Source organism: Bos mutus, chromosome 18 (assembly GCF_027580195.1).
Source record: "Bos mutus isolate GX-2022 chromosome 18, NWIPB_WYAK_1.1, whole genome shotgun sequence".
NCBI classification, from domain to species: Eukaryota; Metazoa; Chordata; class Mammalia; order Artiodactyla; family Bovidae; genus Bos; species Bos mutus.
Genome location: NC_091634.1, coordinates 7,973,418 through 7,979,849, shown reverse-complemented (window position 1 = coordinate 7,979,849; position 6,432 = coordinate 7,973,418). Strand labels below are relative to the sequence as shown.

At 47.0% G+C, this 6,432-nt stretch overlaps 1 non-coding gene across 1 annotated transcript; it reads left to right on the top strand.

The window, feature by feature from the left end:
• The first annotated feature begins 493 nt into the window (after positions 1–493).
• Positions 494–566, top strand: TRNAK-CUU (transfer RNA lysine (anticodon CUU)). Its single transcript has one exon. It is a non-coding gene; the product is annotated as a tRNA-Lys (tRNA).
• The last annotated feature ends 5,866 nt before the right edge of the window (positions 567–6,432 follow it).

Genomic DNA, 6,432 nt, shown 5'->3' with positions numbered 1-6,432 from the left:
TAAAACAGTACTATTTTGGTTTTCGTGCTGAGTTCTTGGCTTGTTGGGGGTGGGTGGGAGGCCGAGACCCAGAGGACAGTTGAAAAGGTCCAGTGTTCCTCCTCATTTTTTTTTTTTTTTCTCCTATCAACAGGCCCTACAGGGGCTTGATGAAATGTGGGGACCCAAAATGAATCCATCTCCATGGCAGCTCAGGCCCCATCTTCCCTTGCCTGGGCCAGTGGGCCATGGGGACAGCTTGCCAACACCTGTGGATGCTTTCCACCAATGACTAGTCCATGCCAGTGATTGGTTTAAGATGGGGCGTGTGCCCTGATCCAGGCCAGTGGGTCTGCTTAGGGTAGGAGACTTCTAAAAGTTCTCTCAGTCCTAAGGAGAAGCCCGGAATGCAATGGTTAGGCCTAGAGCTGCTTACAAGCTTCTTAATAAAATGTGAGAATGAAGGATATCATTGACGATGACAGAGCTAAGAGAGGAAGAAAATCTGGGGAATTCCCTGGTAGTCCAGTGGTTAGAACTCTGCATTCTTACTACCGAGGGCCCGGGTTCAATCCCTGGTCAGGGATCTAAAATCCCGTAAACTGTGTGGCCAAAAGGAAAGACAGAAAGAAAAAACCTGTATCTGGAGTCTGCCTACTGGGGAGCTTCCAAATAGGATAAAGATAAGTTAATACTTAATGGCAGTTGGAGTTGGGGTTTCTGTTATTGTAGGTGATGTGGGGGACTGAATTCTCCTGCAGGTGATAGAAATCCAGGCAGAAATAGCACAGCACTTCTCAAATTTTACGAATGGATGAATCACCAGTCAGTCTAAGTGGGGCCCGATATTTTATCATTGTTGTCGTTTAGTCGCTAAGTCATGTCTGACTCTTTCAACACCCCATGGACTGTAGCCAGCCAGGCTCCTCTGTCTGTTGGATTTCCCAGGCAAGAATACTGGAGTGGGTTGCCATTTCCTTCTCCAGGGGATCTTCCCAACCCAGGGAGGGAACTGGTATCTCCTGCATTGGCAGGCAGAATCTTTACCACTGAGCCACCAGGGAAGCCCCCAAGATTGTATAAGGTTCTCCAATGAGGCGGTTGCTGCTGGACTGTGGAGCACACTTTGAGTAGCAACAAAGGAGCTTGATATAAAAGGGGGTCCAGCCAGTCACATCACTGGGAAATCAGAGGCTTCAAGTGCAGCTGAACCCAGGAGCTCAGATAATGTCAGGTTTCTCCTCTGTGCTTCTGCCTTTTGTGTGTGGGTTCTTTCAAAAGAAGGCAATCTCCTTTGGCTGAGAAAGATAGTGACTTGGAGCCCTAATCTCATATCCTCAGATTTTGATCCCCTTTCCATCAGCATCCCTGTATCAAGTCTCAAAGAAGAAACTGTTCAGATGTACCAAGAGTATCAGTATCAGTTATCTATGGTTGCGTTAATACTGTGTAACAACCATGACACTTCAAAGCTATTTAATGATAAGCATTGATTGTTTTTGTCTTTCATTGTCTCTTGTTTATGTGTTACTCAAAAACTTGAGCAAGCCTCAGGAAATTGATTACCCAGAGACCTTGTTAAGACATAGACATCACCCTGAATTTCTGATTGAGTAGGTCTGAGGAAGGGCCTGAGAATTTACATGTCTAATGATGCTGATGCACCTGGTTTAAAGACCATGCTCAGAGAATCACTGTTCTGATCAGTCAGCCTGGACACCTGCTTATTCCTATAATAGGACGACGGGGCAGACAGAATGTACAGGATCACAAAGATTGAGGAGTTTGGGGGATTTTTATATTTATTATTTATTTGGCTCCACTGGGTCTTCATTGCAGCATGTGGGATCTAGTTCCCTGACCAGGGATTGGACCCAGGTCCCCTGCATTGGGAGCATGGAGTCTTAGCCACTGGACCACCAGGGAAGTTCCAAAGAGGGAGGGTTGCTCAAGAAAGGAGGCAGTAAGAATTCTGAGCAGGCAAACCCCACTGCAGTCCAGTGCACATCAATGTCCCAAACCTCCCCACTTAACTGTTTTATACTTAGATTCTTGGACGTGGGTTAGGGAGAGTCCTAGGAGGGAAAGAGCTCAGCTGTACTGTAAACTGAAGAAGGGCTAGTAGAAGAGGGTCAGGGTATGAGAAAGGCAGAGATGTGGATAGTGACATCAGGACCTTAAACATACAGGAGGAACAGGAGATGAGTCTTCATTCTGGGAGCAGTGGGAAGCCATTCAGTTTTTCATGTGGGGTGGGGGGGGTGCTCCCTGGTGGTCCAGTTATTAAGAATCTGCTTTGCAATGCAGGGATGTGGGTTCCATCCCTGTTTGGGGGAACTAAGATCCCACATGCTGAGGAGAAGCTAAGCCCACACGCCACAACCACTAAAGCCCAGACAGCACAACTAAAGAGTCGGTGCCCCGCGATGCAGCAAAATAAATTAATTTTTTAAAAAGAGATGGGGTAAAATCTCACAAAAAATTTTTTTTCACACAAGGGCATGGCTTGATGGGGCGCCCCTGGTGGTTCAGACAGTAAAGAATCTGCTTGCAATGCAGAAGATCCAGGTTCGATCCCTGGGTTAGGAAGATCCCCGTGGAGAAGGAAATGGCAATCCACTCCAGTATTCTTGCCTGGAGAATTCCATGGACAGAGGAGCCTGGCCGGCTACAGTCCATGGGGTCGAAAAGAATCTGACACGATTGAGTGAATGACACACACACACCCATGGCTCGACTGGATGTACAGAAATAAAATTACCCCTGGCAGCTTTCTTGTGACAAATGGATTGGATGTGAGTGCAGAGGAAGAAGAGGTTTATGGTCAGCAAAACGGGACAGAGCAAAAGTTTCTTCAGAGAACTAGATCTTGAAGGATGCATTTGACAGGGTAAGAATGGGGAAGTGCATTCTCTGCAGAGGGAACAGCGTGTGTAACAGTTTTCCCTTGCGGAAGGCAAGAGAAAACTCTAAAGTTCAGTGACCCTTGGACCTCTACACGCTCTACATGCCCAGCACAATCCCTTCAGGCCTCTGCTCAAATGTCACCTTCTTCTAAAAGCCATCCCTAAACTGTCCATTTAAAGAGCCATTCCACCCCCTTTCTCTGCTCTATTTTTCACAAGCGCTATCACTGCCTGAAATTGTGCCATACATCTCTACCAGGTCAGCACTGGTCTTGGTTAACATCCCTGCTCCACTCCTTGCCATGTGCCCTTCTGTTGCTTAATCTCTGTTTCTGTAGCTTAATCTCTGTTTGTTACTGATTGGGGACAGCGGTACCTCTCTCACAGGGCTTTGTGAAATAGATGAATTGGGGTGTGTACGGATGTTCTCACATAATCTGCATTCCCTCTTCTCCCAAAGCATTTCAATTACCTATTAATATACCGTTTGCTCTATCGATTTGCTCTAACAATGTGTTCCTCCTTGTTATTAATAGTCCATCTTTCCCCGTCAAAGTATAAGCTCTATTTTGTTTCCCACTGTATCTCCAGTGCTTAGAACAGTGTCCAGCGCAAAGTGAGCACTGAACAAGAAAGATGAAAGAATAAAAATGGCAGCCTGGCTTGCAGGGCTAGTGCTTCATCATGCCTCATTGTTGCTATGGTGACATTGGAGCCTGCCAGACGATTCTCAGCTTCAGTAACTGTTTTTATCCGGCTCACCCATTGGCCACCGGTGTCTCCGCTGTAGCAGCCAGAAAACTACAACTCCCGGCAAGCTGAGCGCCTCCAGCTCCGACCGCTAAGCGTGGGCGCCTGCGCAGTAGAATCTGCCGCCCGGAGTTTTACTAGAGCGGTTCCGGGCGCAGGGTCGGATGGAAGCAGAATGGGTGAGGTTGGGGGCGGGGGGAGGGGGGGAACCCTTTGCTCGCTGAGCATTGTGGGGCCCCCTAGTTTCTTCTGTCTCTCTCGGGTCTAAAGGGTCTGGGTCTCAGAACATCTCACCGTGAGGTGGGTGGAGGAGACTGCTCCGGTTTCCATAGTAATGAGCCTGGCTAGGTGCGCGGAGGGTTGCTACGGGGGACTGCGGGTAGAGAGAGATCAAAGACTGGCGTTGCCATGGCAACCCTGGGGCAGACGAAGATGGGGGTGAGATGAAGGGATTTAAGGGTTGTCATGGGAGAAAATAGAATAACAGCCCGAGGAACTAACTGAGATGCTCGGAGGAACGGAGGGTGTGATGGGGAATCGGGTGTGAAATTGGGGGCGTTATGAGATACTAGGGGAGTGGGACTGTTTTAACGAATTCTTATGTAAAAAGATCGGAACGAGAATAGGATTGTTTGTGCGGTTGTTACAGGATTCTTATAGAGACGAGTGGAGGCTTGTAGGGAGCATTGGAATGTTTGGGATTGGGGGGGGGGGTTACAGGAAGAGTTTGATGTTGAGGTGTAATCAGAAGTTGTATGGGCTTCACTGGTGGCTCAAACGGTGAAGAATCTGCCTGCAGTGCAGGAGACCCGGGTTGGATCCCCTTCTTGGGTCGGGAAGATCCCCTGGAGAAGAGAATGGCTACCCACTCCAGTATTCTTGCCTGGAGAATTCCATGGACAGAGGAACCTGGCAGGCGACAGTCCATGGGATCACAAGAGTTCGACATGACTGAGCGGCTCACACTGTACAGCTATGTTGTCCAATATTGTAGCAGGTACCCGCATGTGGCTAACTTACAGTGAAATATAATTAAAAATTCAGTTCTTCAGCCACACTCACTCCATTGCAAATACTGTTTTGGACACTGATGATGTAGAACATTTCCATTATCAAAGAAAGTTCTGTTGGCTGGCGCTGATATACAGGGTGAACTGGGATGTTAAAGGGAACTGGAGTTTCCTGACTCCTAACTGTCCGGACATATCTCTTATCACTTGCCATCCTGCCTCACCTACAGCGGGCTCCATCCCTTTGCAAAAACAGAACCAGCTTAATTCATTGTTTGCCCCTTCCAGTCCCTTTCCTGTATTGCTCATCCAACTCTTTGCCTTTCAGGCCTCCCAGGAGAGGATGCCCTGGACAGCCCTATTTAAAGTAGCCCACCACCCTCTTCCTACCACCAGCAACTATCCTATCTCCCTGTATTATTTCTTACAGAAGTTTTATCAGAATCTAAAAAAGTATATTGTTGCCGTCTCTGGGGTCGCACAGAGTCGGACACGACTGAAGCGACTTAGCAGCAGCAGCAGCAGCATTTATCTTTTAATTGCTCATCTTCCCCACTAGGGGGAGGTCTTGTGCTATTTACCATGAAAAATTCCAGTGCCCAGAAGAGTGCCTGGCACAAAGGGGACACTCCATAAATTTTGTTGATTAAACGAATGGAGGCGATTCAGAATTTGAGAGCTGTGGTATTACAGGGGAGATTAGGAGTGTTAGAGTCATAGTAGAGTTGGGGGACATAGAAGAGGAACTGATACCAGGAATTCAAGTGTTAAGGAATTGGGACATAAGTGTTACATTAGAAAATGAATGTGTGCTCCAACTGAAAAGTAAAAATAAAAAACTTTTAAAAGAAAATGTATGAACAAAGCAAACAAACAAAAAGACACACAAATATGGGGGTGGTAGAGGAGGACTTGGGATGTTCCCTGGAACTCATTGCTATTTGCAGGATTATTAAATGCCCAGTGCCTCAGTCTCCTCATCTGTAAATGGAAATAATAGTAGTATCCATCTGATAAGTTTGAAGAATAACTAAGGAATAATACATGCAATGTGTTTGGAAGACTGCCTGTCATCATCAAAATTATCACTGAAGTTAAAGCAGGAGTTGGTATACACAGGGTCCTGCCCCCTTGCTCCACCCCCAAGCTTGGTCTCATGAACCCGGGAAGAACCCTAGGGTTCCAAAAATATGGTTTGAAACCCAGTCTGCTGAAGAAGGCCATTTGAGACTGTGGGCCTGTGTTCTTTGTAGTAAAGAAAGGGTAGCAGTAACTCTTCTCTGTGTAGATAGTACAGACCTCTCTTCACAGTTGGCCTTCTTCCCTCATCAAAATCCTGTGCCTGCCCCCATGCCGATATTTAATCAGCCCTCATTGTGCCAGGTGGTTTACCTACAAGATCACCCCAAACACTCAAGGAGGTGGCTATCGTGATGGCTTTCCAGCTGGGGAAATTAAATCATAGAGGTTCAATGACTTTCCTAAGGACACACAGCAGAGAGGAGGGTAGTTCCCTGCTCAACCTCCACCCCTGCACTTTCAATGGCTCTCATTTTAGCAAAGAATGTCTGAATGGAGTCATACACAGCAGGCCACCAATACGGCTGTCACGCATTTGTTGAGGCTCCTATCTGAGCCTCAGTTTCTTCATGTGGAAAATGGGGCTAATAGTAATGCCCCAAGGCTGTTTTGAAAAATGAGAATGCTGTGCTTATATTTAGCGGATGTTAAGCACATCAGCAATTGGTTATTACTATATATCTGCCCTCCTCGTTTCTTTTTGAGAG